Source organism: Macaca mulatta, chromosome 1 (genome assembly GCF_049350105.2).
Source record: "Macaca mulatta isolate MMU2019108-1 chromosome 1, T2T-MMU8v2.0, whole genome shotgun sequence".
Classification (NCBI taxonomy): domain Eukaryota; kingdom Metazoa; phylum Chordata; class Mammalia; order Primates; family Cercopithecidae; genus Macaca; species Macaca mulatta.
The window spans coordinates 193,637,332-193,661,933 of record NC_133406.1 but is presented as its reverse complement, the minus strand read 5'-3'; the positions used below and the strand labels follow the sequence as shown (position 1 = coordinate 193,661,933).

The 24,602-nt window shown below is 43.8% G+C and overlaps 1 pseudogene across 1 annotated transcript; it reads left to right on the top strand.

The window, feature by feature from the left end:
* Positions 1-1,791: 1,791 nt before the first annotated feature.
* Positions 1,792-11,021, top strand: LOC144333588 (cytochrome P450 4A11-like; annotated as a pseudogene). The gene is made up of 11 exons (XR_013402345.1): positions 1,792-1,927; positions 2,665-2,709; positions 3,204-3,331; positions 4,532-4,644; positions 5,010-5,157; positions 5,581-5,687; positions 5,773-5,963; positions 6,067-6,200; positions 7,091-7,155; positions 7,286-7,362; positions 10,826-11,021. The product of XR_013402345.1 is annotated as a cytochrome P450 4A11-like (transcript).
* Positions 11,022-24,602: the final 13,581 nt, after the last annotated feature.

Here is a 24,602-nt window from a genome sequence, read left to right as displayed (position 1 = left end):
TTGGTTATTCTAGTTATCCATTCTTCCATTCTTTTTTCAAAGTTTTTAGTTTCTTTGCACTGGGTACGTAGTTCCCCCTTTAGCTCTGAGAAGTTTGATCAACTGAAGCCTTCTCTCAACTCGTCAAAGTCATTCTCCGTCCAGCTTTGTTCCATTGCTGGCAATAAGCTGCGTTCCTTTGGAGGGGGAGATGCGCTCTGATTTTTTGAATTTCCAGCTTTTCTGCACCGCTTTTTCCCCATCTTTGTGGTTTTATCTGCCTTTGGTCTTTGATGATGGTGACGTACTGATGGGGTTTTGGTGTGGGTGTCCTTTCTGTTTGTTAGTTTTCCTTCTAATAGTCAGGACCCTCAGCTGCAGGTTTGTTGGAGTTTGCTTGAGGTCCACTCCAGACCGTGCTTGCCTGGGTATCAGCAGTGGAGGCTGCAGAAGATAGAATATTGCTGAACAGCAAGTGTTGCTGTCTGATTCTTGCTCTGGAAGCTTTGTCTCAGAGGTGTACCCAGCCGTGTGAGGTATGAGGTGTCAGTCTGCACCTAGTGGGGGATGTCTCCCAGTTAGGCTACTCAGGGATCAGGGACTCACTTGAGCAGGCAGTCTGCCCATTCTCAGATCTCAAGCTCTGTGCTAGGAGAACCACTGCTCTCTTCAAAGCTGTCAGACAGGGACATTTACATTTGCAGAGGTTTCTGCTGCTTTTTGTTTAGCTATGCCCTGTCCCCAGAGGTAGAGTCTACAAAGACAGGCAGGCCTCCTTGAGATGTGGTGGGCTCCACCCAGTTTGAGCTTCCCGGCAGCTTTGTTTACCTACTTAAGCTTTAGCAATGGTGGATGCCCCTCCCCCAGCCTCGCTGCTGCCTTGCAGTTAGATCTCAGACTGCTGTGCTAGCAATGAGGGAGGCTCTGTGGGCGTGGGACCCTCCAGGCCAGGCTTGGGATATAATCTCCTGGTATGCCTTTTGCTAAGACCCTTGGTAAAGCACAGTATTAGGGTGGGAGTTACCCGATTTTCCAAGTGTTGTGTGTCTGAGTTTCCCTTGGCTAGGAAAAGGAATTTCCTTCCCCCTTGCACTTCCCAGGTGAGGTGATGCCTCGCTGTGCTTCAGCTCTCACTGGTTGGGCTGCACCCACTCACCAGCACCAACTGTTCGACACGCCCCAGTGAGATGAATCCAGTACCTCAGTTGAAAATGCAGAAATCACCCATCTTCTGTGTCGCTCATGCTGGGAGCTGGAGGCTGGAGCTGTTCCTATTCAGCCATCTTCAGCACCCCCCTGAACAATCCTTTGATTGCTGTTTTGTCTTAACACATGCTTACCATATATGCTAGATTAATACTGAAAATATAATGAATATGATTATATAAAATTATTGTGTAATTTAAAATGTTTACATTAATTCATTTTATTCTGTAAATATACTAAATTATTTTGCAAATCTGCTTACTGGGTGATACAAGTTATGCACATTGTCCATGGAAATTGTTGTATTTATGACTTCCAGAGATTTTACACAATGTGGAAACAATAACCGACTGAAGTTTCTGCAGGCAGTATTGTGCCCATAGCTCTACACAGCAGAGAGACAGAATCTGACCTTAGGTCAAGTCTTGGGGAGAGAACAAGAATCTGGATCAGAGCCCAGGTCATCAGAAACAGTTCCAAATTCCTAACTTGTACTGGTACCTCCAGAACTACATGGTCTCTGTGGTTGTCCTGCCCTTCGCTCCCACTGCAAAGACTACAACTAAATGAAAGCATTCATCTGTCTACCCTCGTTGATAGTTCCAACAGGACCAGGAGCTACAACAGACTCAAAAATGGGTGGAGACATTCCCAAGTGCCTGTCCTCATTGTCTATGGGGAGGCAAAGTTCGTGTCCAGCTCTATGACCCTGACTACATGAAGGTGATTCTGGGGACATCAAGTGAGATTGAAACTTCATCCTGACTGCATCAGCTCTTCCCTGCTGATACATGCCCCTGGGTCTGTAAAAACCCAGTAGAAAGTGGCAGTTCAAACGTTAATGTCTAAACCCTGTTCCAACCATCCACAAAGCCCACAGTCTAGGCTACAGCCAGAAGTATTTACTGAGTATTGAATGTTTAAAACAACTGTGTGGGGGTAAATTTGCTGTTTTTCCTTTTCTTTCTTGCTGTTTTAAGCTAATAGAGTTAATCTGAAATGTACATTGCCACATGTCTCATAGATATGTGGGTATATGCATATGGTACTGGTGTTGATCTATAATTTTGAGATTTTGGTTCTTATTCTCATTTTCACTCATCAATGAATTATGACACGGATTTGGTAACTATAACTCCTTCCAGTCCTGGGTCACTGGTAGACTAAGCCACCACCAATGGCTCTGTCTTACCCTCTGGCCTGGAGGACATTGCCTATGTTTCTTACCAACTCCTTCCTAGATCTGTGGGTGTTCTGCTGCTGGAACACTGAATCTGACTTCCTGAGCCCACATTGATCTTCATGGCAGACATGGAAAGGGACAGGAGGCAAAATGGGAAATGACACAGGTCAAACTGCCAACACACAGACATTATCAACTGATAGAAGCCCGTGGTCTGAACCACAGCTGCCTCTGGGGATGCCAAATTTAGTAGTAGTAGCTCCCAGTTTCCTGTAAAGCCTTGTCTTATCTCTCAGACTCCAAAATTCCAGAAAACTGCAGATTCCTGGCTCCCTGGATTGGTATGTACATGTAAACTAGGACCGCTCCCCAGTTCCCCATCTGCTCCCCAGTTAGATTTGCCAAGAGCAAACTCTTTGGCTCACAGAGAACAAAAGGTGAGGGGCCACCACTGTCATGACCCATCCCTAATCCAGTTTCATGTCCCTTCTTTTAACAAGACCCTCACCCTGTCCTAATGCTGGTGTGAGCCCTCCTCAGGCTCAGCTTCTTCTACTTCACTTCTCAGTTCTCTCCAGACATCCTCAGCCTGGTATTTATTTAACACCTGCCCACAACTCTTTCCAAACTTCATCTCACAACTGTCCTAATCTCAGGGATGTATCAGCCCGATTAGGACATTCCCATACCTGAAATGCACCTGCTTTCCCTGCCATAGCCCACGAAGTACCTTCTAGGTTTTCTCCCCTCAGAAAGCACCTTGTCTCCTTCCCAAGAGATCCCTTTCAGCCCGCCTCTCCCCAACACACATACACACACCCATCTCTTGGCCCAGGGTATGGTTTGCCCCTGCTGAATGGGCAGAAGTGGCACCAGCACTGGCGGATGCTGACCCCAGCATTCCATTATGACATCTTGAAGTCCTACATGGGGCTCATGGCGGACTCCATACACATGATACTGGTGAGTCCATCTTTCTCCCCTCCAGACATCCAATCACAGCATGCACTCTCACCAATTTCACTCTCAACTCTGTGTCCCACAGACAGCCATAGACACAGCCAAACAGAATAACACACTCAGACCATTACTGTGAGAGTAGGGTTCCCCAAAAGTGATGTGATAGCAGAGCACCCAGGCATCAAGTTGCATCCACACTTTGCTCATTGTCACAGGGAATGAGGATCACAGTGGATAAATTCTGCCTCCCACTTTGAAATCTTCAGCGCAGGGGACTGGAGAGATGGTCAATCTGATGGACATCAGGACACCCTACCCCTGATGGCCTTGACAATGTCATCTCCAGTGTCAGGATGGACAGGCCAGGATGTCACTCACTGAGGCTCTGGCCTGGGACCCAGAGCTTTCTGCATGGATTTGAGCCGTGCATGCAGTGAAAGGGACACCAACTCTTCATTCTCAGAGCCAGAGCTGCCATACCCTTCTCTCCTTTCCAGACTCTGATTTCTCACTCAACTGTGCTCAGCAAATATTTCACGAATGAAAATTAATTGAAGTCCCTGATGTGCCTCCATTAGGCACCTATATGAGACTTTTTTTTTTTTTTTGAGACGCGTAGTCTCGCTTGTCATCCAGGCTGGAGTGTGGTGGCGCAATCTCGGCTCTCTGCAAACTCCGCCTTCCAGGTTCACCCCACTCTCCTGCCTCAGCCTCCCAAGTAGCTGGGACTACAGGTGCCCGCCACTATGCCCAGCCAATTTTTGTATTTTTAGTAGAGACGGGGTTTTACCATGTATATGGGCCTTTTAGACTTCCTTTTGTTTTGACACTTGTCCCCCTAAAGTTGAGATGCAATCAGTCTCTCCAAACAAGCTCAGTTTTCAGAACACTGAAGAGTACTCCTATTATTTATTCATAAACAACAACAAAAAATGTTTCCAGCCAACTATAGGGTATAACTGAATCTAAGAATACAAAACTTACTTCAGGCTATTGTGAGCAAACATGGTTAATGCTGCATTAAAACTTTGAAAACTAGGTATTGGTTTACACATATTGATTCACAATACAAATATCAGCACTACATCTGCTCTTAAAATGAGGGATCCCAACCATGATATCTGGAGATAAAGGGAAAAGCCAAGCCCTATTAGCAAAAGACTTCTGGGGAATTAAGAAGGTCCATGCCCTCTCCCACTACAGGACAAATGGGAAGAGCTCATTGGCCAGGACTCCCCTCTGGAGGTCTTTCAGCACGTCTCCTTGATGACCCTGGACACCATCATGAAGTGTGCCCTCAACATCCAGCTGGACCGGTCAGTGATAACTCTCCAGCTGTGGGATTCATATTCTTATCAACTGCATGGACATACCTGAGAGGCAGGTGGGGCAGTTTGTGGGCTCACCTCCACAGGAAGAAAGACTCAGCCTATGACAAAGCTCTAATCCCAGACCAGACCAAACCATGCTTCAGCTAAGGATTCCTTATCCCTAGCACAGGTAGACCCTGGCTGTTCACAATATCTTATAAAAACCTCAGGATCACAGAGCTCTAAGACAGAAGAAACAAGTGCCTCAGTGATGCCTGTCCCGTGTTTGAAGCTATCTCCATCCAGATTCCACATTGCCTCCAAACCAGAGGCCCCTTTGACTTTGGTCTCTTCTGAATCCTTTCCCTCAGGGATATCCAATCCTACATCCAGGCCATTGGGGACCTTAAGCTGTTTCCCGCACGAGCAATGTCTTTCATCAGAATGACACTATCTACAGCCTGACCCCTACCAGCTGCTGGAACCACCGTGCCTGCCAGCTTGTCCATTCCTCTTCTTGTCTCCTCCCTTCAACAGGCACAGCTAAAGGAGGCTGCCCTGACTCATCACACACAGCCAGGCCCCCTGTGGCCCCTGCAGAAACTGGGACACACCCATGATGGAGATTTCCATAAAGCGGGGGCTGGGAGCTGAGATGTTAGGGGCAGGCACTGTGCAGGCATTTCCCTGTGTCCCCACATGGGGATGGTTACCTGAGACCCCATCCAAGCAGCATTCAAGCAGCAGCCCCGTGGGTTGTGCCATTGCAGGGAGGCCTGCCCTGCCTCACACAGCACTAGAATTTTTACTTCTGAACATGCATCCACACCCACACTCATGCTGAGGTCTACCGGGCACCCACATGGGGGCAGGTGAACCGCTGGGCCTCCTGGGGGCTGCTGACACTCTCGGCTCTGTATAGTAACCACTGTTCTGGAACAGATCGAGCGATCCAACTGAGGAAGGCTCACCTGAAAGAGGAGGGGGAGCTGGAGAAGGTCAGGAGGAAGAGGCACTTGGATTTCCTGGACATCCTTCTCTTGGCCAAAGTGAGTGTGTGTAGGAGAGGCCAGAGGCTTTTCCCAAAGCACAGAGCAAGAGACTAACCCTGCACTCTTACCTCGGCCTCCCCAGATGGAGAATGAGAGCAGCTTGTCAGACAAGGACCTCCGTTCTGAGGCAGACACATTTATGTTTGGAGGCCATGACACCACAGCCAGTGGCATCTCCTGGATCCTCTATGCTCTGGCCACACACCCCAAGGTTCAGCAGAGGTGCCAGGAGGAGATCCAGAGCTTCCTGGGGGATGGAGCCTCCATCACCTGGTGAGTGAGGGTTCAAGAGATGCAGGAGTCATGCTTTCTCTGTAGGGGGGATTCACCTGGTCTTCCCAGGCCCTGCTGATGTTCAGGATGGACTTTGTTTCAGGGACCGCCTGGACAAGATGCCCTACACCACCATGGGCATCAAGGAGGTGCTCAGACTCTACCCACTGGTGCCAGGCATTGGCAGAGAGCTCAGCACCCCCATCACCTTCCCTGATGGGCGCTCCTTGCCCAAAGGTACGAACTTCCCCCATCCACTCACCTAAGCTCTCCACAGGGAGATGCGGAGGGTCAGGAATGCACCTGTGCTTCAGCAATTGCAAACCTCTCTGAGCCTCCCTTTCCTTGTCAAAAAATGAAACATATTTTATAGTTAGGATGAAGAATTTGAAATGCCTGGCAAAGAGCTTGAACCACCAAAAGTCTGATAAATAAATGTTAGCCTCTGCATGTGGCCTTGGGAACAAAAGCCCTAAAATTCTATCCCATGAGATGTGGAGGGCTAGAAAGAATCAGACACAGGCACAGGGAGATGTGGTTCTTTCCTGATCGGGTTAAGGCAAATGAGGGAGGTCAGGAATCATAAGTCATGGGTCAGCTGTTGTCCAGCTTTTGAGGAGCCCTCAGATTGATGACAGAGAGCCACTGATGACCATATTTGAGACCACTACAGTGGACAGAATCCACCAAGGCTAAACCTCCATTGGGTCTGGTCTCAGTCTTGTCATATTCTAGCTGTGTGACCACAGGCAAGACAATCAGCCTCTGAGACTGAGGTAGCTCCTCTGAAATTTGGGAATAAAGGAATGTCTTCCTTGGATCATTGTTGTGGGTATTGAGTGGGTTCATGTATATTCTCCAGTGGCCCTTGGAGGCATTTGATGAAGGTAGGTTCACAGTGCACTTACTACAAACAGTAAAACACCAATGCTTTCTTGCTTCTTATTCCTGGATTCATGGTTTTCTACTCATCCTTTGAGCTCACATGCTTAACCAAGCTCAGCACCCCTGTATCATCCTGCTCAAAGTGATTATTTGAGGCAAAACTTGTCCCCTGCTGCGTGAGGCACCAGGCCACCTCATGGATATGATCCATCTTCTCTCTCTCTTCCACACCCTCCCCACAGGATTGAAAGTCACTCTTTCCATTTGTGGCCTTCACCACAACCCAAAGATGTGGTCAAACCCAGAGGTAAGAAGGCCTTGGAGGAGGATGATCTCTCAGGCCCAACACATTCTCCTGCTCAGGGGATCCTGTCTCCTTATGGGTAGATAACAGAGGTTGGACTCTTATCTGTCCTGCCCTGGTGCTCTCTCTGCAGGAGTTTGACCCTTCCCGCTTTGTATCGGGTTCTGCTTGACACAGCCATGCTTTCCTGCCCTTCTCAGGAGGATCGAGGTGAGGCGCCATAATGCTGGTAATGGAGGTGGAGGTGGAGGTTGAGAAACAGGGGGAGGCTCTGGGCACACAGCTGATGCTTATGGCTCCCTAATTCATATGTGCCATCTTCACCTACACCTTTGGATGCTGGTGTTTGTGGGAAGGAAGTCTGACGCGGATGTCTCTGTGTACAAAAGGAAGACAGCATTTCAGGGCACAGGACGGCGACCTCGCTCCCTCTGCTTTTTCCAATGTCCAGCAGAAATTCACTGAGTGTGTGTGTTCTGAACTTTCATGTATTCTGCTGTTTTCCTCATTTGAGGAGTATGAATTCTCAGTATTAGACTTGTTCAGTCAATTAAATTGTATATATTAGCATTTCTCAATTTTCAGAGATATTAAAGTCAATTTCTCTCTCCCCTACATATTGCCATTGCAGCACACTACCATTTCTACTTAATTCACCCATGTGTTATGTGAAAAAACTGAAATATTTGCATATATTTAGAATTAAGGTGCCTTGCTAGTCCTCCCTTACAAGCCAAAAAAGTGAACGGTTAAAACAACCCTTTGCAGAAAGTTTTATACCCATATGCATTGTCTCAAATATTTTGCTGTCTTGTCCAACAAATGTCCACTGTGTTATAGTGTTCACATATTTGTGTCTCCTTTCCCATTTGGCAAAATTGTTTTTGTGCAGTGGGTTCTCTATGCCACGATCCCATAGGCCACATAGCAAAATGTTGACAAACACATGAAAATGAGAACAATAAACTGCCTTTGAGGAAAACCCTCTTTTCAGTATATGACAAATAACATTTGAAGACTTATGTGTGTGGATTATGAAACACACTTGAAATAGTTGCTGAGTTGGACATATGCACTCCAAAATAACTGCTGTGGAAATCCTCAGGGCTACAGGAAACATCGTATGAAAAGCAAATGCCAAGAACTAAGTAAATTGTTAGTAGAAACATAGTTTTTCTAAATGAGTAATTATGTGAATTCTCCCAATGGTGAGTCCACTTTCACACAATGGTTGTTAAGCAGATGTTCCAGAAAGTCCTTCTCCAGCACTGTTTTATCCCAGGATGCCAGCTTCCTCCTAAACAGTGGCTCTTAATCATGTTGCTGCCACTAGAGGACAGGAGAGCATCCCCAAGCTCCATTTCTAGTCCAGAACTAATATTTACTCTCAGTGTATTTCATTCTATTTTATTCTTTTTAAACTTAATTAACTTCATTCAAATATTTAAGTATTTATTAAGCCTACCTCTGTGGGTTAGGCCCTGTGCAGCATGATGGGAAAACAGGAAAAAGGTACTGTCCCTGCCTCTAGGAGTTCATAGTCAAGAACAAAAATGTGTTGTTATGTAGAAACACATTGTATGCTCCAGGCACACATCACTCCCTCATCCATCCTTTCACTTATTCAGTCACTGAGTGACTGAAGGACTGGCCTGCCCCTCCACACCTGTGGGCATTTCTTGTCAGGTGGAAGGAGAGACTTGGGAAAAGAAAGAGACACAGAGACAAAGTATAGAGAAAGAAAAGTGGGCCCAGGGGACCGGCTCTCAGCATATGGAGGACCCGCACCAGCACCGGTCTCTCAGTTCCCTCAGTATTTATTGATCATTATCTTTACCATCTCAGAGAGGGAGGGGGAAGTGGCAGGACAACAGGGTAATAGTAGGGAGAGGGTAAGCAGGAAGACATATGAATAAAGATCTCTGTGTCATGAATAAGTTTAAGGAAAAGTGCTGTGCTTTGATATGCATGTATGCAAACATCTCCATAAACATTTCCGTGCATTAAAGAGCAGCATTGCCGCTAGCGCTAGCATGTCTCACCTCCATCCAGCCCTAAGGTGGTTTTCTCCTATCTCAGTAAATAGAACATACAATTGGGTTTTACATTGAGACATTCCATTACCCAGGGACGGGCAGGAGACAGATGCCTTCCTCTATCTCAACTGCAAAGAGGCCTTCCTCTTTTACTAATCCTCCTCAGCACATACCCTTTATGGGTGTCAGGCTGGGGGACAGTCAGGTCTTTCCCTTCCCATGAGGCCATATTTCAGACTATCACATGGGGAGAAACCTTGGACAATACCTAGCTTTCCTAGGCAGAGGTCCCTGAGGCCTTCCACAGTGTTTGTGTCCCTGGGTACTTGAGATTAGAGAATGGTGATGACTTTTACCAAGCATACTGCCTTCAGGCACTTGTTTAACAAAGCGCATCCTGCATAGCCCCAAATCCATTAAACCTTGAGTCACCACAGCACATGTCTTTGCAAGCACAGGGTTGGGGGTAGGGTTACAGATTAACAGCATCTCAAGGCAGAAGAATTGTTCTTAGTACAGAACAAAATGGAGTCTCTTATATCTACTTTCTACATAGACACAGTAACAGTCTGATCTTTCTTTTCCCCACAAGTGACTCATTGAGTGTTCCTGTTTCTGGCACTGTCCTAGGCACTGGACTGTTTATGGATGGAGCACAGATGCCAACTGGGGGCTTGAGGTGGGAGAGGCACAGTTGGCAGGGAGTGAGAGGCAGCTGGGTCCTGGCCTTAGCCTTGAGGATGTGGCAGGCATAGGTGGAGTGAGGATGCTCCCAGCCATCTCCACATGAACAGGGCTAGGACGTGGGCTGGATGTCCATGGTCCAGGCTCCTGGTAAGAGTTGGGTGAGGCAACAGCTATGGAGGGCTTGGCTGCTACCTGGGATGCTGTCCCCTCTTTGAGGAGTGTGGGAGAATCTGAGCTGGTCTGTGGCTTCAGTGTGGAGGAAGGGCAAGCAGGGACCCAGAAAGTCCAGGTGAGAAGACTGAGGGACAACAAGGAGGGACATTTCTGGAGTACAATTAGAAGGCTACAGGTGCTGGTAGGCAGATGGGTAAGCCTGGACCATGGAGTAGGAGGAAGGTGGGGTAACAGTTGAGGGCCACCTACCTAGTGTCCTCCCAGGAAGCCTTCCCACTACCCATCTGACTCCCCTCTCCCACCCATCTGGGTCTCTCTCTAAGAATCCAGGTCTCTGTGTACCCCTACATGGAGAGCACTGGAGAGTGTGCCTCCCCTACCTTACAGGGACCTGAACTGGGCTGTATACTGGGGAACCACACACTGTCTGTGGAAGAGTGAACAAACCATTGATTAACTCTATGACAATTCATGTAATTAAACTCTGCCTTAGAGCCCTGGACCTCCTGACAGAGGGTTACAGGCCTGCTCAGAGCAGAGACAGGAATTAGGAGCTAGCCCTGGAAGATTGGCAGACTCTGTCTAAAGTTAAGGAAAAGAGTGAATCGAGGCCTGGGTAGAGGGGCATGTGGGCTTTAGGGAAAGGATTTTGGGGCTGGGCACATAGAGGAAGACCCTAAATCCCCAGTTCAAGGGTGGAGCTCAGTGTCAAAGCCTGCCTAGCTCACAATAGGGCCTGAGGCCATTTTTCAATTCATTGTCTCTGCCTGGCCCAGGAACTGCATCGGGAAACAATTTGCCATGAACTAGCTGAAGGTGGCCACGGCCCTGACCCTGCTCTGCTTTGAGCTGCTGCCTGATCCCACCAGGATCCCCATCCCCATACCACGAGTTGTGTTGAAGTCCAGCAGTGGGATTCACCTGAATCTCAGGAAGCTCCCTAACCCCTGTGGGGACAAGGGCCAGCTCTGAGGGCCTTCACCTGCCATCCTCTCTTCCTGACCTCTGCTGCTGTCCCCTGCCTGTCTGCCCACATCCTGCTTTCTATCTGGCCACGTGCCCTTCTTCTCACCTGTTTGCTGTCCTATTTCTGTCTTCCAGTCTGTCTTCCCATTTCTCATTCACCTTTCTCCAGGCTCCCTACGTGCTTGTCTATCTATCTCCTACCCACCTACATCATTGGCTTTCCATCCAACACCCAGTCTTCTGCCTGCCCTCCAGCCTGTCTGCCACTACACCTGTCTATCTCCTGTCTGCTTGTCTGTACCATGTAGGCATTTTCTATTGCTGCTGAAATAAACTACTACACTTTAGTAATTTTAAATAATAGAAATGTATTATCTTATAGTTCAGTAAGTCAAAGTCAGAAATGGGTTTCACTGGATGAAAACAAGTTGCAGACAGGGTCAACCCCTTTCCAGGGGTCTAGGGAAGAGTCTTACCCCTTACTCTTTCAGTTCCAGAGCTGCCTTTTTTTTCCTTGGTATTGGCCCCTCTCCGTCTTTGAAGCCAACAGCATTTCAAATCTCTTTCTCTCTCTTACTGTCCTCACATCTCTTTCCTTCTAGTAAGGACTTTTGTGGTTCCATCTAGTTCATTCAGATAATCCAGAATAATTTCACCATCTCAAAATCCATTGCTTACTACTTCAAAGTCCATTTTGATATATGCCATCACATGATAATGGATTCCACGTATTAGGATGTGGACATCATCTAGGGTCTTGATTCAGCCTAGCACAGTTCCTGTCTGATTGTCATTCTATATGTTCATCTACATTTGTCTTGTAAGGTAGCTGGCAATCTGATTGCTATTCACAGAACCCCTCTGTCTTCACTCTTCTATGGAATAAAGTGCACAAGGTGTATGTGTCTGCATTTCCTTCAAAGGAGAGAGACAGGAGAGAAGACACCAAGGGGGAGGAAATATAGTGGAGACAAGTCTCTTCAGAGGAGGAAAAAGAGAGTTGATATCTTCCCTGTGGTGTAAGGACCCCAGAAGGGATTAACCCAGCTTACCCTGCTTCATACAATTGCATGCCTGTGACCCATGATGCTCACACCATACCCAGCTCCTGAGGCTTTCTTGGCAGTTTAGATAAAGGATTTTTCTCTAGGAGATCAGAGGGAGAAGCTCACATCTATAGGGGAAAGATTCCAGACCTCTATTCCATTCAAGATTTAGCTTTCCTCATATGAGATGAATCAGAGCAGGGCTGAGCTAAGGACCTATCTTAGTGTGTTTTGTTTTCCTATAACAGAGTACCTGAGGCTGGGTAATTTACAAAGAAAAGAGGTTTCTTTGGCTCCTGATTCTGATGGCTGGAGGGCCCAAGATTTGGCAGCTGAATCTGGTGTAGTCCTCATGCTGCTTTCACCCATGGTAGAAAGAATGAGAAGCAGCCATGCACACAGATCACATGGTGAGAGAGGAAACAAGAAAGAGGCACCAAGAAAGCCGCACTGTTTTCAGGAGCCACTCTCCTGGGAATACAACCATTCCACCTAGAGTGAGAACTCACTCACACCTGCAAAGTAGGAAGGGGACAGTAATTTCTTTATTTATTTTATTATTATTATCATTTTCTGAGATGGAGTTTCACTCTTGTTGCCCAAGCTGGAGTGCAATGGCATGATCTCGGCTCACCACAACCTCCACCTTCTGGGTTCAAGTGATTCTCCTGCCTCAGCCTCCCAAGTAGCTGGGATTATAGGCATGTGCCACCACACCCCACCTGGCTAATTTTGTATATTTAGTAGGGACGGGGTTTCTCCATGTAGGTCAGACTGGTCTCTAACTCCTGACCTCAGGTGGTATACCTGCCTCAGCCTCCCAAAGTGCTGGGATTACAGACATGAGCCACCATGCCCGGCTGGGGACAATAATTTATTTATGAAGGATCCATCCCCATGATCCAAACACCTCCTCACTATGATGCATCTCCAAATGGTGTCACACTGGGGATGAAATTTCCAACAAGAGTTTGATCAATGACACAATCCCAGCCATAGTGGGGCTGCAGTGAGCTTAGCAGGAAAGCCTCAGAGGGCTGGTCTGGCATGAGGGCTTCTGGCACCCAGCTTTTCACAGCTCAAATGAGACTGAGGAGGCAGCCATCCCAACCACATGACCAGGCACCTGTCAACGTCCCTCATATATGAGACCTGCATGCTCCTGAGGAGGCTCACAGAGTACACAGTTGTTCAGCAAGCACTAGGAGGAGCCCAGGTAGGCAAAGAGGTTGTCAGACTCCAAGCCCTCCTCCCCATAGCACAACCTCTCAGTAGTCCCCTGCCTCTCTGACTGGCTACCCTGAGGGAGCAGGAGCATCCTTAACCCGGTTCATACTTGGCAACTGCCTGAATGCTGGTGTTCCTAACCCTCAGCTCTGCTTCACCACCTGGCCTCTATGCACTTCCACCAGCTTCACTGAGTTGGTGGCCCTGTTTGCACCAGACTCTCTCAATCCAGACCTTGCTTCTCTTGCTGGATCTGAGCACAGGTGTCCCTTCAACTCCTCCCCATTCCCAGCCCAGGGCTCTGGATGCCATAGACAGATCTTCCTCTGCCTGAGATGTGACATCTCATTCTGATGTACCCTGATGGGCTTCTCTCCCAGTTGGTGCCTGCAGCCAGGACCTCCCTCCAAGCCTTCTGGGCTCCTAGGTTACCAGGATAGTTCAGCCATGCTCTGAGAAGGGGCAGGAAAGGGAAAATCTGAACAGTCAGTGATCAGCTATGGTTAGAGGGAGAGGAAGGATTGGGCCAGGATAGTGAGTTGGGAACCTCCTGAACACGATGCTTAGCAGATCCCCCAGAATTAGGTGGTACACAAGGGCTAATGCCAGCCATGCTCACAGAGCACAAGGCACTGGGCACTCACTCTCATGACTACCCCTAGTACCTGGGTGAAAAGAGAGAGGTGAAGAATAAAAGTGAAAGCCTCATTTGGATGGGAGAGATGGAGACTGGAGCATGACCAAGGAGAGAGGAAGGTGGACAAGGAGGGGGACACTGAATATCCACTTGTAAAATAATGAAGGTAGACCCTTACCTACACCATATATAAAGTAAAAAAAAGGATAGAAAAGCTAAAAGACAGCCTACAGAATGGAAGAATGTATTCACAATCCAAATGAGAATATATGAAGAACTCCCAACACTCAACACCAAAATACTACAACCCCATTCAACAATCAGCAAAGGACTTCAATAGACACTTCTGTAAAGAAGATATGCAAATGGTCAATAAGCACCTGAAAAGATGCTCAACTTCATTAATCATTATGGAAATGGAAATGAAACCCACAATGAGATACCACTTCATACCCTTTAGGAAGTCTGAAATTATTTTTAGTGGAAAATAACAAATATTTAACAAGATGTGGAAAAATTGGAACTCTTACAAATTGCTGGTGAACATAAATTGGCATATCAATTTGGAAAGCAGATTTGTGGTTCCCGAAAAAGATAAAAGCACAAGTACCATAGTATCCAGGCTATATATATATATATATATATATACCCTGTATATTCTGGCTATATAACTAAAAGAATTGAAAACAGGGATTTGAACAGATACTTGTGAGCGAATGTTCATGGCACCATTATTCACAACAGATGTAAGAAAGAACTCAAATGTCCATCAACGGACAAATGGGTACACAGAATGTCCCATATACATACAATACAATATTATTTCATGGTACTGGTACCAAAACAGAGATATAGACCAATGGAACAGAACAGAGCCCTCAGAAATAATACCACACATCTACAACCATCTGATCTTTGACAAACGTGACAAAAACAAGAAATGGGGAAAGGATTCCCTATTTAATAAATGGTGCTGGGAAAACTGGATAGCCATAAGTAGAAAGCTAAAACTGGATCCCTTCCTTACACCTTATACAAAAATTAATTCAAGATGGATTACAGACTGAAGTGTTAGACCTAAAACTATAAAAACCCTAGAAGAAAACCTAGGCAATACCATTCAGGACATAGGCATGGCCAAGGACTTCATGTCTAAAACACCAAAAGCAACGGCAACAAAAGCTAAAATTGACAAATGGGATCTAATTAAACTAAAGAGCCTCTGCACAGCAAAAGAAACTACCCTCAGAGTGAACAGGCAACCTACAGAATGGGAGAAAATTTTTGCAATCTACTCATCTGACAAAGGGCTAATATCCAGAACCTACAAAGAACTCAAACAAATTTACAAGAAAAAAACAAACAACCCCATCAAAAAATGGGCAAAGGATATGAACAGACATTTCTCAAAAGAAGACATTTATGCAGCCAACAGACACATGAGAAAATGCTCATCATCACTCGCCATCAGAGAAATGCAAATCAAAACCACAATGAGATACCATCTCACACCAGTTAGAATGGCAATCTTTAAAAAGTCAGGAAACAATAGGTGTTGGAGAGGATGTGGAAAAATAAGAACACTTTTACACTGTTGGTGGGACTGTAAACTAGTTCAACCATTGTGGAAAACAGTGTGGCGATTCCTCAAGGATCTAGAATTAGAAATACCATTTGACCCAGCCATCCCATTACTGGGTATATACCCAAAGAATTACAAATCATGCTGCTATAAAGACACATGCACACGTATGTTTTTTGCGGCACTATTCACAATAGCAAAGACTTGGAATCAACCCAAATGTCCATCAATGACAGACTGGATTAAGAAAATGTGGCACCTATATACCATGGAATACTATGCAGCCATAAAAAAGGATGAGTTTGTGTCCTTTGTAGGGACATGGATGCAGCTGGATACCATCATTCTCAGCAAACTATCACAAGAACAGAAAACCAAACACCGCATATTCTCACTCATAGATGGGAATTGAACAATGAGAACACTTGGACACAGGAAGAGGAACATCACACATGGGGCCTGTTGTGGGGTGGGGGTAGCAGGGAGGGATAGCATTAGGAGATATACCTAATGTAAATGATGAGTTAATGGGTGCAGCACACCAACATGGCACATGTATACATATGTAACAAACCTGCATGTTGTGCACATGTACCCTAGAACATAAAGTATAAAAAATTAAAATATACATATCCCTACACATTAATTTTGCACCATTGGTTTGATGTGAATATTTCTTATTAAAAAACAACAAACAAAGAAACAAACAAGAAACAGGAGTAAGGTTCTGATTCATACAACAGCAGGAATGACCTTGAGAACAGTATGCTCAGTGAAAATAACCAGACATAAAAAGACAAATATTGTAATAAGTCTGCTGATAGGTAGAGGAATAGGCAAATTCATAGATCCTAAAGTCGATTAGAAATAACCGGGGACTGGGGAAAGTCAGATTGGGGAAGTGTTGCTTAATGGTTACAGTTTCTGTTGGAGTGAAGAAAATGTTTTGGAAATAGGTAGTAATCAGGCTTCTAAATCATCATGAATTTCATTAAAGCCACTGAACTGTACAATTTAAATTGGTTAAAGTGTCTACTTTTATATTCTGCAACCTCCGCCTCCCGGGTTCAAGGGATTCTCATGCCTCAGTCTCCCAAGTAGCTGAGATTACAGGCATGGGCCACCACACTCAGCTAATTTAATTTTTTTTTTTTTTTTTAGTAGACACAGGGTTTCACCATGTTGAAAAGGCTGGTCTTGAACTCCTAACCTCAGGTGATCCACCCACCATGGCCTCCCAAAGTGCTGGGATTACAAGCGTGAGCCACCACACCTGGCCTGAATTGAATTTTCTTAATGACAGTCCTGGGAGCGGGGAGAGGAGCAGATGATAACATCTGTTGGGAGGGATCTGTTTCATACCAGGCACTTTGAAAAGCCAGATCATTTCATCTTCCCAGCTCTTTATTAAGATTAAGATTATTGTCACTATTTTGCAGAGGAGAATCAGATCTGTAAGACTCCAAAGCCTCCTCTTTCCTACGCATCACAATGCCTCTAATGTGCTGAGAGGTGTGCTCTCCGAGTGACCGGCCAGCGTATTCCTCACCAACAGGCTTGTCCTCCTGTCACTCCCGAGGCTGCTTTAAGTTTGCTCTGTGCTTGCTTTGGCCCTCAGATAGGGGAAGCCTGAGCCTCTTGGAACGTATCTGTGTCCATTGCCTTAAGTGGATCTTCACCTACCCCTCCCTGTGGAGGCTTCTGAGCTAGAAAATACAGAGGTCAGATGATGGCAGTTAAGTGTATCCAGCTCCATGGATGAAAATCAAACCAGGGTGCTTTAACTGCAGCAGGAGGAACTGGGATTAGCTCTGGGATAGGACTTCTGCTCAGTGAGAGATGCTAAGTTGTAGGAATGAGCTAGGGGAGGTAAGTGTGGAATTCCCTTTGAGAAGCCTTTAAGAACAAACTAAATATTCAACCCTCTGGGGCTTACTGTGGAGAATTAATGAGACCCCTTGTGACAGCCCTGCTAAGCCTCCCTGGAAAACTACAAATCCATGATGTCAACTGGTCATTAAACTCCAGGCTTTTGTTTCTTGATAAAATTTAATTTAGGCCAGTAGGTGGCAATAAGTCAACAGAAATGAGGCCGTGTAGGGCTTCTTTGAACCTTGAGAGAACACATTAAAAGCAGTCTGGAAGGTTGCTTCTGGGAGCAAGAGGGGGAACCTTTCTGTGAATCCAGTGCTGATTGAGGTGCAATTAGCAGATCCACTAATGGGATGCCTCTCCTGACTCTGTTAAGTTCTGGGATACATGTGCAGAATGTGCAGGTGTGTTACATGGTGGTTTGCTGCACCCATCAACCCGTCATCTACATTAGGTATTTCTCCTAATGCTATCCCTTCCCTAACCCCCCACACCTAAGAGGCCCCAGTGTGTGATGTTCCCCTCACTGTGTCCACGTGTTCTCATTGTTCAGCTCCCACTTATGAGTGAGAACATGCAATGTTTGGTTTTCCGTTCTTGTGTTAGTTTGCTGAGGATGACGGTTTCCAGCTTCATCCATGTCCCTGCAAAGGACGTGAACTCATCCTTTTTTATGGCTGCATAGTATTCCATGGTATATATGTGCCACATCTTCTTTATCAAGTCTACCATTCATGGGCATTTGAGTTGGTTGCAAGTCTTTGCTATTGTGAACAGTGCCACGATAAACACGTGTGCATGTGTCTTTATAGTAGAATGATTTATAATCCTTTGGGTATATACCCAGTAGTGAGATTGCTGGATCAAATGGTATTTCTAGTTCTAGATCCTCGAGGAATCGCCACACTGTCTTCCACAATGATTGAACTAATTTACAGTCCCATCAATAGTGTAAAAGTGTTCCTATTTCTTCACATCCTCTCCAGCATCTGTTGCTTCCTGCCTTTTTAATGATTGCCATTCTAACTGACTTGTGGTGGCATCTCATTGTGGTTTTGATTTGCATTTCTCTAATGGCTACTGATGATGAGCTTTTTTTCAATACATTTGTTGGCTGCATAAATGTCTTCTTTTGAGAAGTGTCTGTTCATATCCTTGACCCACTTTTTGGTGGTTTTTTTTTTCCTTGTAAATCTGTTTATGTTCTTTGTAGATTCTGGATATTGACCCTTTGTCAGATGGACAGATTGCAAAAATTTTCTCCCATTCTGTAGGATGCTTGTTCATTCTGATGATAGTTTCTTTTGCTGTGCAGAAGCTCTTTAGTTTAGTTAGATCCCATTTGTCAATTTTGGCTTTTGTTGCCATTGCTTTTGGTGTTTTAGTCATAAAGTCTTTGTCCATGCCTATGTCCTGAGTAGTATTGCCTAGGTTCTATTCTAGGGTTTTTATGGTTTTAAGTCTTACGTTTAAGTCTTTAATCCATCTTGAGTTAATTTTTGTATAAAGTGTAAGGAAGGGATCCAGTTTCAGCTTTCTGCATATGGCTAGCCAATTTTCCCAACACTATTTATTATATAGGGAATCCTTTCCCCATTGCTTGTTTTTGTCTGGTTTGTCAAAAATCAGATGGGTTGTAGATATGTGGTGTTATTTCTGAGGCCTCTGTTCTGTTCCATTGGTCTATATATGTGTTTTGGTACTATGCTGTTTTGGTTACTGTAGCCTTGTAGTATAGTTTGAAGTCAAATACCGTGATGCCTCCAGCTCTGCTCTTTTTGCTTAGGATTGTCTGGTCTATGTGGCCTCTTTTTCGGTTCCATATGAACTTTAAAGTAGCTTTTTCTAATTCTGTAAAGAAAGTCAGTGGTAGCTTGACGGGGGTTAGTATTGAATCTATAAATTACCTTGGGCAGTATGGCCATTTTCACGATATTGATTCTTCCTATCCATTAGTATGGAATGTTCTTCCATTTGTTTGTGTCCTGTCTTATTTCGTTGAGCAGTGGTTTGTAGTTCTCCTTGAAGAGGTCCTTCACATCCCTTGTAAGTGGTATTCCTAGGTATTTCATTCTCTTTGTAGCAATTGTGAATGGGTGTTCACTCATGATTTGGCTCTCTGTTTGCGATTATTGGTGTATAGGAATGCTTGTGATTTTTGCACATTGATTTTGTATCCTGAGACTTTGCTGAAGTGTTTCATCAATGTAAGGAGAGTTTTGGGTTGAGACAATGGGGTTTTCTAAATATACAATCATGTCATCTGCAAACAGAAACAATTTGACTTCCTCTCCTCCTGCTTGAATACCTTTTATTTCTTTCTCTTGCATGATTGTCCTGGCCAGAACTGCCAATACTGCATTGAATAGGAGTGGTGAGAGAGGGCATCCTTGTCTTGTGCCAGTTTTCCAAGGGAATATTTCCAGCTTTTGCCCATTTAGTAAAATATTGGCTGTGGGTTTGTCATAAATAGCTCTTATTTTGAGATACGTTCCATCAATACTTAGTTTACTGAGAGTTTTTAGCATGAAGGGGTGTCAAATTTTATCATAGGCCTTTTCCTGCATCTACTGAGATAATCTATTGAGATAATCATGTGGTTTCTGTCATTGGTTCTGTTTATGTGATGGATTACATTTATTGATTTGCATATGTTAAACCAGTCTTGCATCCCAGGGAGGAAGCCAAACTGAACATGGTGGATAAGTTTTTTGATGTGCTCCTGGATTCAGTTTGCCAGCATTTTATTGAGGATTTTCCCATCGATGTTCATCAGGGGATATTGGCCTGAAATTTTCTTTTTTTGTTGTGTCTCTGCCAGGTTTTGATATCAAGATGATACTGGTCTCATAAAAAGACTTACCAAGGAGTCCCTGTTTTTCTGTTGTTGGGAATAGTTTCAGAAGGAATGGTATCATTCCTGTTTGTACCTCTGGTAGACTTTGGCTGTGAATCCATCTGGTCCTGGACTTTTTTTGGTTGGTAGGCTATTAATTACTGCCTCAATTTCTGAACTTGTTATTGGTCCATTCAGATATTCGACTTCTTCCTGGTTTAGACTTGGGAGGGTGTATGTGTCCAGGAATTTATCCATTTCTTCTATATTTTCTAGTTTATTTATGTAGAGGTGTTTATAGTACTCTCTGATGGTATCTTGTATTTCTGTGGGATCAGTGGTGATATCTCCTTTATCATTTTTTATTGCATCTGTTTGATTCTTCTCTCTTTTCTTCTTTATTAGTCTGGCTAGTGGTCTATATATTTTATTGATCTTTTCAAAAACCCAGCTCCTGGATTCATCAATTTTTGAAGGGCTTTTTAATGTCTCTATCTCCTTCAGTTCTGCTCTGATCTTAGTTATTTCTTGCCTTCTGCTAGCTTTTGAATGTTTTTGCTCTTGCTTCTCTAGATCTTTTAATTGCAAAGTTAGAGTGTCAATTTTAGATCTTTCCTGCTTCCTCTTGTGGACATTTAGTGCTATAAATTTCCCTCTAAACACTGCTTTAGCTGTGTTCCAGCTATTCTGGTACATTGTGTATTTATTCTCATTGGTTTCAAAGAACTTTTTTGTTTATGCCTTAATTTTATTATGTACCTAGCAGTCATTCAGGAGCAGTTTTTTCCGTTTCCATGTAGTTGTGTGGTTTTGAGTGAGTTTCTTAATCCCGAGTTCTAATTTGATTGCACTGTGGTCTGAGAGACTGTTATGATTTCCATTCTTTTGCATTTGTTGAGGAGTGTTTTATTTCCAATTATGTGGTCAATTTTAGAATAAGTGTGACGTGGTGCTGAGAAGAATGTATATTCTGCTGATTTGGGGTGGAGAGTTCTGTAGCTGTCTATTAGGTCTGCTTGGTGCAGAGCTGAGTTCAAGTCCTGAATATCCTTGCTAACTTTCTGTCTAGATGATCTGTCTAATATTGATGGTGAGGTGTTAAAATCTCACACAATTATTATATGGGAGTCTAAGTCTCTTTATAGGTCTCTAAGAACTTGCTTTATGAATCTGGGTGCTCCTGTATTGGGTGCATATATATTTAGGATAGTTAACTCTTCTTGATGCATTGATCCCTTTGCCATTATGTAATGCCTTTCTTTGTATCTTTTGATCTTTGTTGCCTTAAAGTCTATTTTATCAGAGACCAGGATTGTGACCCCTGCTTTTTGTTTTTTCTTTTTTGCTTTCTATTTGCTTGGTAAATATTCCTCTATCCCTTTATTTGTTTTGAGCCTATGTGTGTCTTTGCACGTGTGATGGGTCTCCTGAATACAGCACACCAATGGATCTTGACTCTTTATCCAATTTGCCAGTCTGTGTCTTTTAATGGGGCATTTAGCTCATTTACATTTAAGATTAATATTTTTATGTGTGAATTTGATATTTTCATTATGATACTATCTGGTTATTTTTATCATTAGTTAATGCAGTTTCTTCATAGTGTCAATGGTCTTTACAATTTGGTATGTTTTTGCAGTGGCTGGTACTGGTTTTTTTTTTTTCATGTGTAGTGCTTCCTTCAGTAGCTCTTGTCAGGCAGACCTGGTGGTGACAAAATCTCTCAGCATTTGCTTGTCTGTAAATAATTTTATTTCTCCATCCCTTCTGAAGCTTAATTTGGCTGGAGATGACGTTCTGGGTTAAAAATTCTTTTCTTTAAGCATGTTGAATATTGGCCCCCACTTTATTCTAGCTTGTAAGATTTCTGCAGAGAGATCCACTGTTAGTCTGTTGGGTTTCCCTTTGTGGATAACCCGACCTTTCTCTCTAGCAGCCCTTAACATTCTTTCCTTCATTTCAACCTTGGTGAATCTGATGATTATGTGTCTTTGAGTTGCTCTTCCCAAGGAGTATCTTTGTGGTGTTCTCTGTTTTTCTTGAATATGAATGTTGACTCAAAATAAAGGGATAGAGGAAGATCTACCAAGCAAATGGAAAACAAAAAAAAGCAGGGGTTGCAATCCTAGTCTCTGATAAAGCAGACTTTAAACCATCAAAGATCAAAAGAGACAAGGAAGGCCGTTACATAATGGTAAAGGGATCAATTCATCAGGAAGAGCTAACTATCCTAAATATACATGCACCCAGTACAGGAACACCCAGATTCATAAAGCAAGTCCTTAGAGACTTACAAAGAGACTTAGATTCCCATACAATAATAATGGGAGACTTCAACACCCCACTGTCAACATTAGACAGATCAACGAGACAGAAAATTAACAAGGATATCCAGGAATTGAACTCAACTCTGCACCAAGTGGACCTAATAGACATCTACAGAACTCTCCACCCCAACAGAAAATACATTCTTCTCAGCACCACATCACACTATTCCAAAATTGACCAATAGTTGGAAGTAAAGCACTCCTCAGCAAATGTAAAAGAACAGAAATTATAACAAACTGTCTCTCAGACCACAGTGCAATCAAACTAGGACTCAGGACTAAGAAGCTCAATGAAAACTGCTCAACCACATGGAAACAGCACAACCTGCTCCTGAATGACTAATGGGTACATAACGAAATGAAGGCAGAAATAAAGATGTTCTTTGAAACCAATGAGAACAAAGATACAACATAGCAGAATCTCTGGGACACATTTAAAGTAGTGTGTAGAGGGAAATTTATAGCACTAAATGCCCACAAGAAACATTGACACCCTAGCATCACAATTAAAAGAACTAGAGAAGCAAGAGCAAACACATTCAAAAGCTAGCAGAAGGCAAGAAATAACTAAGATCAGAGCAGAACTGAAGGAGATAGAGACACAAAAAACCCTCCAAAAACTCAATGAATCCAGGAGCTGGTTTCTTGAAAAGATCAACAAAATTGATAGACCACTAGCAAGACTAATAAAGAAAAAAAAAGAGAAGAATCAAATAGACGCAATAAAAAATGATAAAGGGGATATCACCACCGACCCCACAGAAATACAAACTACCATCACAGAATACTACAAATACCTCTATGGAAATAAACTAGAAAACCTAGAAGAAATGGATAATTTCCTGGACACTTACACTCTCCCAAGACTAAACCAGGAAGAAGTTGAATCCCTGAATAGACCAATAGCAGACTCTGAAATTGAGGCAACAAATAATAGCCTACCAACCAAAAAATGTCTAGGACCAGATGGATTCACAGCCGAATTCTACCACAGGTACAAGGAGCAGCTGGTACCATTCCTTCTGAAACTATTCCAATCAATAGTAAAAGAGGGAATCCTCCCTAACTCATTTTATGAGGCTAACATCATCCTGATACCAAAGCCTGACAGAGATACAACAAAAAAAGAGAATTTTAGACCAATATCCTTGATGAACATCAATGCAAAAATCCTCAATAAAATACTGGCAAACCAAATCCAGCAGCACATCAAAAAGCTTATCCACCATGATCAAGTGGGCTTCATCCTGGGATGCAAGGCTGGTTCAATATATGCTAATCAATAAACGTAATCCAGCATATAAATAGAACCAAGGACAAAAACAACATGATTATCTCAATAGATGCAGAAAAGGCCTTTGACAAAATTCAACAACCTTCATGCTAAAAACTCTCAATAAATTCGGTATTGATGGCATGTATCTCAAAATATTAAGAGCTATTTATGAGAAACCCACAGCCAATATCATAGTGAATGGGCAAAAACTGAAAGCATTCCCCTTGAAAACTGCCACAAGACAGGGATGCAGACTCTCACCACTCCTATTCAACATGGTGTTAGAAGTTTCGGCCAGGGCAATCAGGCAAGAGAAAGAAATAAAGGGTATTCAATTCGGAAAAGAAGTCAAATTGTCCGTGTTTGCAGATGACATGATTGTATATTTAGAAAACCCCATTGTCTCAGCCCAAAATCTCCTTAAACTGATAAGCAACTTCAGCAAGGTCTCAGGATACAAAATCAATGTGCAAAAGTCACAAGCATTCTTATACACCAATAACAGACAAACAGAGAGCAAAATCATGAATGAACTCCCATTCACAATTGCTTCAAAGAGAATAAAATATCTAGGAATCCAACTTACAAGGGATGTAAAGAATCTCTTCAAGGAGAACTACAAACCACTGCTCAGTGAAATAAAAGAGGACACAAACAAATGGAAGAACATACCATGCTCATGGATAGGAAGAATCAATATCATGAAAATGGCCATACTGCCCAAGGTAATTTATAGATTCAATGCCATCCCCTTTAAGCTACCAATGACTTTCTTCACAGAATT